Source organism: Aptenodytes forsteri, unplaced genomic scaffold, assembly GCF_000699145.1.
Source record: "Aptenodytes forsteri isolate BGI_AS27 unplaced genomic scaffold, ASM69914v1 Scaffold255, whole genome shotgun sequence".
NCBI lineage: Eukaryota > Metazoa > Chordata > Aves > Sphenisciformes > Spheniscidae > Aptenodytes > Aptenodytes forsteri.
Window position 1 is genome coordinate 2,511,523 of NW_008794888.1, and position 10,706 is coordinate 2,522,228.

General features: G+C 34.3%; 1 protein-coding gene across 1 annotated transcript in view; it reads left to right on the forward strand.

Moving 5' to 3' along the window:
- Positions 1-10,706, forward strand: part of KCNH7 (potassium voltage-gated channel subfamily H member 7) — a 264,891-nt gene that overhangs the window by 158,769 nt on the left and 95,416 nt on the right. The gene's annotated exons all lie outside the window — the stretch shown is intronic.

Consider the following 10,706-nt stretch of genomic DNA (forward strand, 5'->3'; position numbering starts at 1 on the left):
TTTTTAGACATAGCCCAACCTGCCATATATACCACATTATAGCAAGTACTACATTAAATATGAGAGGCCAGAATCTGATCTTGTTTATAATGATATAAATCTTTACTATCTCTCTCCTCAATGGCAAAAAAAAAAAAATTATTCTTGTGTAACGCAGATCAGGATCCGTTTTTGTCAAATTGCACACCCTGTCAAGTTTCAGTGATTACTGCATTGGAATGCATAAATTGCAGATGATGTACATTAAACCAGTCCCTAGTTATCATGGAAAGACACCATCTCACAGTTGTGTTTGCATGAAGCTTTTAGCACATTATTGTATTGCTTACAGCAATCACATTATTTTTGGAACCATTATATTTTGTTACGTTAATAGAAGGCATTAAATCAAAACTAATGACCTTGACAAATGAAACTTCTTAAGAGTTATACTGGAAGAATTAACACACAGAATTCTTTAAATCTGTAATTAGGCATTTGAACAAAAACACCCTGAGTACCAGAGGTGTTGAGAAATTACACCTTCTGTTCATTTCAGTATAAGCTGGGTATGCTCCATATGTATGAAAACTAGTACTTTTAAATTCATACTTCAAATTGTATATAACAGTTAAGTCAAATACTTCTGAAAATTATTGAAAATTATTACCAGTTTAGAAGTTTTTTGTGATAGAATATAAAACCCCATAGGATCAGATAACAAATATCATTTTTAACACAAACCTAAACAACATTATACAGCCCCCAAAAGATTGAGAGCTAAAATAAGAATAGTGATATTTTTACACCTATAAATATTTAATGCATGATTCATCCTGTTGTAATAGAATCAAAAGCTTGAAGAATGTTTGACGTTTAGAAGAATGAGGTTCTGCTTTCTTTGCTAGTATTGTGGTTGGAACTGTGTTCACATTGTTACTTTTGGTGCTAAATGTCTCCATACGCAAGTCTGTCTATACAGGTACTTCCAGTGAATAAAAAACAAAAAGTAAAACTGACATTTTAAAGGAGAGATCTTTTGGAAGAGGTAATAATCTAATAAATTATCAAAATATGTATTTCTTTCTAAGAAACTGTTCCTGTTTAAATTAAAGAATAATGTGTTTGATGTTCAGTCATTAAATTCAAAGAAATATTCTTCACTATCTGTTGGTGTAACTGGAATTACTGGAGTGAAAAAATAGTGGTTTCCTTTCATTTATGTATTTCTTTCTTTTTTTTCCTCCATCTGCAGGATCTACCTTCATTTGCAACACCCACATAATTCCAGTAAAAAATCAAGAGGGAGTAGCAATGATGTTTATTATTAACTTTGAGTATGTAACAGATGAAGAGAATGTGGCATCTCCCGAGAAGTGCGAGCCAATATTGCCATCCAAACTTGTAAATCGTAAGTTACTCATTGAAAGTTCTGTGCTTACCTCTGCTCTTAGCTGGGAGAGTAATTAACCTGGGCAATAATGATACCAAAGAAATGATGCAATCCCCATTGCCTGACTTATTTAAGACAGAACTCAAAACAATAAGAAGTCAAATGTAGCAAAGCTGTTATAAAGTTGGCAAGATAACCTATCAGATCTTTGGTAGTACTAACAGCATGGATCTTGTGAGTAATCCTAGGAAATATAAATTCATTAAAAGTAAAACATTTCACAGAAGTGCATTACCCCTGATAAAAATTGATTATGAACATGAAACTGCAAAAGAATCATTATGATATAGCCCAAATATTTCACCTTAGCCTATTCAAAATTGAATATTGCTATTTTCCTTTCCAAACAAAAAATAGTTGGTGGAAGGTTTGATTAAATTAGACTAGAAAATATAAAACATGAAAAAAAAAGTTAAAACATAATTAAACATCCTGATTTTATCAAATTGAAGTATTTAGTTTGACTTGAAGGATGTGCGGTTTTTTGGATATACAGGAAAAGTTTTTGTTTTCATTCCACTCTGGAACGTAAGTATCGTCAAAATCAGAAAACTCTACACAAAACAAAAGTCCACTTTTTATACAGCTAGACAGTGTAGCTTTCTGTCCCACTATCTGCAGAATGTGTGCTCTTTTGCTGACCTTCACTCTGTGCAGCAACAGCACATGATCCTTCTGCTTTGCATCTGCACTCACATAATCTGCTCTTACTACAAGATTTCCCAGAACACATCCACATTTGTACAAGCTCTTAGTAAAGCACAGCATGCTCTAACAGTGAGCATTCACACTCTCCCCTGGCTGGTTCAGCAACAGTTGGAAAATACCTTTTCACAGTGTAACAATCTTTAATGTTAGTATGATAAAGGGACCTGGAACCTAAGTTTTCTGATTGTTAAATCAACACTTCAGCTTTCTCTAGATAGGAGACAAAGACCGGTACGATCTTCACTGTGAGAAGCAAGGGGAGAACTTTCCCAATGTAAGCACTAGGTACTACCTGAAGTGATGACATGCTGTATTAATTTTTCCGCTAGTTATGTTGAGAAGATTGTAAGGAGCAGGCCTGTAGCTGTGCATATAACAGCATTACCAGGTTCCTTCTGATAAAAGCAGTCTTTCCCATTCTTCATAATCTAGACTTTCTGCACTGTATCTTCTGGACGAAATGCATAGGACCTCACTCAAAGCTCTTTGACTATCGAAAAATACATAAACAAAAAGTCCCCCCCATAATATTGCCAAATCATTCACATTTTTAAAAATTGCAATTTACTTCTATAACTAATTGGGATACTAAAAAATACCATTTTCATTAAGCATGGAGAAAGAGCTCTGACTGAATCACTCTGGATGGGCCAAAGTCTTTCCACTTACGTCCGTATAACCCTACAATGGCACTAGATATAAGATTGTGGAAAGGAAAATTCCCATTACTGGAAACTAGCAGTCTGCAATTAATTATTGTTCATCAAATATCATGTTTTTAAAAGAGCCTTTGTAAATACTCTTTACAGTGCATATTTAAAATCTTGTGCTTTTATACTTCCTTTTCTTATTCTGTTTTGCAGGGGGGTTTTGAATAACCAATACAACAGTATTTTTCATTTTTCTTGAGATAGCAAGAAAACATTTTTTTTTTCTAGTAACGTTATGGTAAAAATCCCACTAAGGGGTATCAGAAAAAATAATAAAATTACATCAGAAAAAAAATGGTAAAAATTACATCAAGTAAACCCCACTCATATTCTGTTTCTATTTCAGGATGCCATAATTTTGTGAATTTTGAACACTTTACTTCCTGGTTTTAAAAAACGATTTTATAACATAAATAAAATTGTTCAGCTGGTCTATGCTTAATGTGATTTTATTGACAAAATAGAAGGTGAAATACCAATGGGCGGGGGGGGGAAGAGCTTCATGTCCTGAAAAATAGCTTTTTTGTTCTGCTATCTGCAATACACCACTGTACATTTTCAAGTGTTGTCACTTGCCGTATTTTAAAGTGAAAAGCCGCTAAAGAGGACATCCGCAAAAAAAGCACTTAGTCAAAACATCCTTCTCTTGTTTTACAGTAGTTATGCCTGACATACACAGGGGATTTCCTTGCTGAGAGTTCTTGAAAAATGGATAGGTGCGGCTCCAAGCTCAGTACATAATAGAGAAAGATCAATGTGTAAAAGGAGGCAAAGAAAGGTGACGAACTATTTTCCTGCTAGTGGGTACAGCCAGATGCGAGAAACTGGCAGAAACTACAGCAGGCACATGGCTGCTTTTACTCCTACCTAGCTGCTTGTGGTTTCAGAGACGACTTATGTGGGCAGGATGGGAAGAATGGTGATACAAAATATGCTACATAGCCAAAAACTCCTCTTGGCAGAAAGAATTCTCCAGAAGGAGGCCAACCTGTGCAAAACATCCAGAAATAACTGCAAGATGTTGTGTATAGGCCAATGGTGGGTTTGAATTAAAACAAACAAAAGCCTTGAAATTTAGAAAAGGCAGAGAGAGACCAATAAGCAACAAAAGAAGTCACAAAAAAGGTGGATTGTTTACCAGTAAAAACATCCTTTTTAAGTCATGTTCCCACCATAAGAAAGGCAAACAGCAGATTCTCTAGGAGGAAGTTAGTTTTTCATCATCTTACTCTATTTTGAACACACATCAACAGGTAAAGCAGGTGCTCTGTTTTCATTGGATCACACACACAAAATGGACAGTAATAGGTACTGGTTCAGGGGAAAAAAAAAGCAAAGAAACAAAATCCCTTCAAATCCAGCAACCAATTTAGAGAATAAAAATAGAGAGGGATATAACCCTCTCTATTTTACAGCCATATAACAAGTGCAATACATCCCTGACAAACAACCAAGATAAGCAACAGCTAATGACAAAGGACAAAAGATTTCAGATTGCATTAACATCTACTACCCAGAAGTACACAGATCATGAGAGATTTCTTTCCAGAGCTCCTTAGATTGAGTTTTCTCATACTAGAATGTCTTTTCAGCATGAGAGCAAATAAAAATGACTGAGTCAGGTTGCAGGAGAGAAGAACTAAAAGTGAATAGGCAACAAAAAGATTAGTTATTTTCCTGACCCTAGAAAATAAGATAACTCTTCCATACTATCATTCTTCCTCTAATTGATTTATTATGAGTTGACATCAAATTTATCAAGTGTAACTTTGAAAAACCCTTCCTTTTTCTAAAAGCATCTATCTTGTGAGCTGCAGCCAACAGTTTTGAAAAAGACCGCTTACCACAGTGCTCCTCCATGACTGAAATCTAACACAATGTAAGAAAAAGCATTTCATGCTGTACACACAGTGCATTCAAAGGCTCTAACAGAAAGAGGGATTCCAATCTGTTAAAGGGCTGAGGGCCCTCTGAGCAAATTAAAGACCTACAGAAGGCAACTGACATTTGCTAGGTTGAGCTCAGAGACTACATTTTGTTCTGGATAGGCAGGAAATTAAAAATTTACCAGCTGAATAGTGACATATATTTTAAATAGTGTTTGTAAACTCTTAGGACTGGGATCCTGTCTTTTGTTATGTGCCATTATGATGGCTAACACAGCTACGTTCTGATTCAGCATTGGGCTTGGCAGATTATTATAATAATAGATTATTAAAAAAAAATATGGTATGTTGCCAGTAGTTTGATGACCACATTTGAGTATAAATAGAATTTTTTCTAGTCTGGTGCTCAAGAGCTCCTATCTCACATGCAGCAAAAAGCTGAATAGGCAGTAATGTGAAAAGTGAAGACACTGGCTTCACAATAGCAGTGTAAAAATCCTTACAGCTGATCCTTTTGTTCCCTTTATTCTTCCTTGCAAGAATTTATCATCAGTTGTCTATGTCAGTCTGACCAGTGTTTGTATAATCAAATAGGTAAATTTTGGAAAATCTTTTTTCTTTTTAACTTCTTCCTTTTGGGGAAAAAAAAAAATCCCAAAACATTTTTCATATCTTTTTGTTTAAACTTCTAACCAAATTTATTTAATACTATATCTGTCCCATCGTTATATTCAGAGAGGTGAGGAAATTTCTTCTGTAAGCACTTATTCCATGACTGGGTAACATCCTCTTTTCCAGTTGAGGATTTATTTGTGCAGTTAAAGTGAGACTTACAGAAAGCGATTTCTTCTATAGATGTCCATTCATCATCCAATCACTCTTTCTAAATTTTGTCTCATTTCCAGATATGAGAATTCTATTCATTCTTACTTCAAGTCTTTTCTAATAAGTTTGTTTGCTTTCTGTGTTGCCTTTTCTTAGATCATGTAAATGTTTTATAATTCCAGAAATTAACTTCTATACCCAAAGATAAAAACACTTAATAACTTTACCCCACCTCACTTTATCTGTGAAATGCTTGAAGACATAAATACCTGCTTTTTAAGTGAAAGGATATTTGTTTAGCATCTAAAAGTGTTAAGATCAAAAGTTTTGAGCCACATAAGCCCTAAAAATTGTTTTCACTCGTACTATAACATTTCTTATGGACTGTTCTCTGTCACATCTGATAAGACAGTAACATTTGCTTGATTGTCACTACAATGATAAAAAATTATTCCCAAAAGTGTTGTTCATAAATTTTCCTGAATCTAATCATTTGACAAAGTTGTATAAAATTTTCAACCTCAGCTGAAATAATGCATAAATAATGGATATTTAGCAGGGCGCTTTTAGAAAAAGAGAACTCACTCCTATTAGACTCACTGTAAAAGAAAAAAAAAGGGGCTTTCTGTAGATTGTCTACAAAGAACTACAATAAGAAGAGATGTGATTTTATACCAGTTTAGCAAAAAACCTGTGTGAACACTGCTAAATTATCATTTAAATTTGTCTACTAGTAACAGTTGTTAGCCAAAATAAGATAAGAATTCCTGTACAGTGTCTTGTACAGACTTCATTAAACTCTTTATTATAAAGTGTTAAGCTACTACAACTTCTGTATATAAATATGGCTTTTAAATCATCTGTTGAGGAAAGGGAACGTAAGTGTCCAATTTTATTCCCAAATCTGTCAAACATTCCAAGCTGGCATGTTCATCCACTCCACCAATTTGATGAGGAATTTTTACAGAAATTTAAGGAACTGGTGACATAAATTAATATTTGCTCCTGGCACCTGATTCTGTTCTTCAAAGCTGTCAAATATTTTGCATCTGTAAAACTAGTAATTGCAAAATATCAAAATCAGTCATGACACAGAATGGACACAGAGAAAATCAGCAGCCATTTCACACTGACAGAAAGTCATAGATTTGAGGATACTGACTTTGATATGAAGAACGTAGCTATAATTTTTCTACTCAAAGTAGACCATTTGTGGGATTGTAATGTACACACATGCACAAGATGTGAAAAACCTCTGTGAACTTTAATTCTGAGTTGTCTTCATCTTCTGCCCCACCTAGAGCATGCTGCTTTTTTACTGACCTGTAAGTGTTTTTTCTAACTTTTACTCCAGTCCTTTCTAAAGCAAAACTCCTATTAATATGTAGGCTAAAATAGCTAAAGTCAGATGAGGTAACTTTAACATAAGTTTTATTCATTTAACTTCAAAACATTTTGACTAGCTAGAAGTACTAACCTATAAGCTAATACTGTTTCCCAAAGACAGTGTTCATTACCTCATGGGAGAAAGCCCAGAAAGTTATTTGATTAAGCACATAATTGCATTCTGCGGAAAAGGGATATTTGAAGATTGTCTTACCATTTTATCACTTCAAAATCTGTAAGCCTATTAAAGACACCCTGGAATAATTTTTTGGGTTTCTTCCTCTAAAGGAAATGAGAAGATCTCTTATACATCCAATAAATGCATAGTTTTTGGATAAGCAAGGAGATCCTTCAAGGTGCTTACACTTCACCAAGTTTGGCTCTATCCTGGTCCTAGCAATGGAGTTACGTCTCAGGAGTAGAGATCACTGCATCCACTGAAGGTACAAATAAAACAAGCACAACTGAAATTCAAATCAGGCCTCTCCTTTAAGTAAAAGAGTTAACTCAAAAAACGGTATTTGTTTTCCTCTGTGCAGAGCACTTTGCTGTATAAGTAAGCATAGCAGTTCAATGAAAGGCAAGCATATATTTTTTTCTAAACATTTCTGGACAACAACAGTGTCATGAAAAACTGTATACCATTTGATGCATACAAGTTTGCCACATAGAACATGGCACGTATAAGCAATAGTAATCCCCTGACTTTTCCTAAAATGTAATGAGGAATTTGTCCAGGGTCTTATTTTTACCTGCACCACTGGGAGCAAATTCATCATAAGTCAGGGCTAGTCAAGAAAAATTGTTTCCAGGAGGACAAGGTTTCCATCTAGCCAACCAGCAGCATAGTTCTGACAACCCCAGTGTCAATATGTGTATTTGTCTCCAAGGTAAATTACAGTGAATGTTAGGTGAACTGAGACAGTGTTGAACTCTTAGCCAAGGAATATAGCCTAACAGCAATTAACAGTAAAAGACAGAAGGACCTCTGGTACTTTTACATTCAGTGCTCCACAAATACCTAACTGCCTAATTAACAGAACAGCCATTAAGATAAATAAATTCTCTTAGTTTTCTTTTACAGAGAAATACAAGTGGGGTGGCTATATTTTGTTTCTTCATGACAGCTACTATTGGGGCTCAGATTAGAAAGGAAGCCTCCCTGGATTCTAGCCACTGTAATTAGCTGTTTGCATTGCAGCCTCTCCCAGCTAGGATGACAGAGCTATTGTGCTATATCTTGTACAAACATTCAATAAAAAAGTCAATCTCTGCTTAAAGAGATTACAAACCAAAAAGAGGGAATGACACAGCTTTCAGTAGCTTTCAGTGCAGGTGACTTGTGCTCACTGGACAGGAAAAGGAACACAAGCTGACAATACACTGGCTATGCAGAGACTGCAAATTTTCCTTTTGCTATTTAAATACATAATAAGTATGAGAAGTGAGTATGAAAAGGATTCTTGGATTGAACTAGATCCAGGAGGTTTCTTTCAGTCCTATATTTTTGTTCAACAGGTCTCCTATCTATTTGTTCTTTTCAGGACATTTAAAACAGGTGGGTTCTGTGAGGTAACATGAAGGCTAGGATAATGATTTTCCAAAGTCATCCCACATTATAATACATATCCTCAGGAAAGTATAAAGGCAGTGAGTTTTGCATCATTCTCTGATGGAAGACAGAGACATATGTCTCTATTATTCATAATAAGAACTAGCACAGAGAACTTAACACATCTGTACACTTATTAAATTGAATTAGAGATTTTAACCTTGAAGAGGGAGAATTCAAAACTATCAGGGTATCTCAAGCTTAGACGAAGAGGACTCTACTAGATAGCAGAAAAAAAAATATTTAAATGGATTTGAGAAGCTTTCAGATGGACACTGGTCATAAGGAATATGTTTTGTTATTTATCTTATTCAACATGGAGTAGACATTCTTTTAAGGTAAGCAAACAAAATAGATCTATAGATAAAAATAAGGGGGTTTACCACCTCTGTGTCTTATCTCTCAGGCATAGAATCCTATTGTTATTACTTGACTATATTAAGGAGCATAGCACCCAGGCAAGTTGGGCATTTCAAAGACCTGAAAGCAATTGGCAAAGACACGTAGTCTGAGGAGTGCTTCCCATGAAGTCATGAAATAAGTGGGCCCTACCAGGAATACGAAACTTCTCTAAGGTCATACTCTAAACAAGTGTCAGTGAATAAAGCCTATTCTTCCTAGGGAGATTATGAATTCTTCGACTTTTCAATAAGTTTCTTCCAAACAAAACTGGCATTTCCTAGCAAAGAATTTATCACTAAGAAATTAGAAGAGGTTCCTTTTCATGAGAAATAACATGTTAGTCTGGATACACCTACTTTAGTTTTCTGTCTGAAACATTAGCCAACTTTAAAACTTGGAATTGGAAACATATATTGATCTATGCGACAAACTTAATAATTATCAAAGTACTTCTTATTGGAATAATTCTTAAATTTTCCAAATAAAAATGCAATGTACTTTTAGAACAATTCTTCTGCAGATTACATATATTGTATATGAATTCAAGCTACCTGAATTTGCTTCTAAAATGTGTGGAAATTTGATATTCTATCTTCTTTTCTTAATAGTCTGTTTATTTCTGAACCTGTTTCCTTTTAAGTTAAAGCTTTTTGTAAATCTAGTTTAATTGTATTTCAGATGGTAACAACCTTTCGAGTGGCTCTTCTTCAGGTAAATCTATCTTCTAAAATTCTACCTACTAAAGTCCTTTTATTGGTTTGTTCTGGTTCTATTATTTCCAGATCTCATTACATTTTATATAGTAAATCTTCTTTAATTGTATTTCAGATGGTAACAACCTTTCGAGTGGCTCTTCTTCAGGTAAATCTATCTTCTAAAATTCTACCTACTAAAGTCCTTTTATTGGTTTGTTCTGGTTCTATTATTTCCAGATCTCATTACATTTTATATAATTCTAGGAGAGTGCAAGTCAAAATATGGCTCTTGCTCCCACTCTGAATACTTATTTCTGCAAAACTATAGATATAACAGCTAAACTATTAAATTTAATATAATTATATGACATATAAAATCCAAATGTAGTGATACTTTTCAGCTTATTATCACTGAAAATTCTTGTATGCAGAGCATAAAAAAATTTCCATCAATATATGAGACAAAACACACTGCGGAATTTGTTAGCGGTATATAAATTCAGTGTTAAAACTTAAAAAGAACTTCTTCAGGCTTCCTGTCTCAGACAAAAGTAATATTTTTTATTCTATGAAGTCTGGCAACCAAGGTGATGAAGGGTTTAGAATTTCTTAAGAACTTGATTTAATAGATGGAATGAATTCTTTTTTCCAGCTACCAAAAACCCCACCATATTCTCAGCAAGACAGCAAATTTTTGTGCTAGTTGATGAATTCTTTGCATATAAAATTTGTTGTGATGCTTGCTGTTTTGTTTCATTGCAGTTATTTACTTTTTTCTTCTTTTCCACTTTTAATTATTTCTAAGAAATAAAAATGCAAGAACTAAAATCTCTTCCTGAGAGGACTAAAAACTCTTTTATCTTATGACTTTTTCACAAAAACACTGTAACTCCTATAATCTTAACATAATGAATAAGATCTAATAAAATGGCATCTCTATTAACAAATGGGAAGAAAACCAGACAGGTAAATGTACAGGTTCATATTAATATCTGTCATGGTTTAACCCCAGTTGGCACCCAAGCACCACCCAGCCACTCACCCACCCTC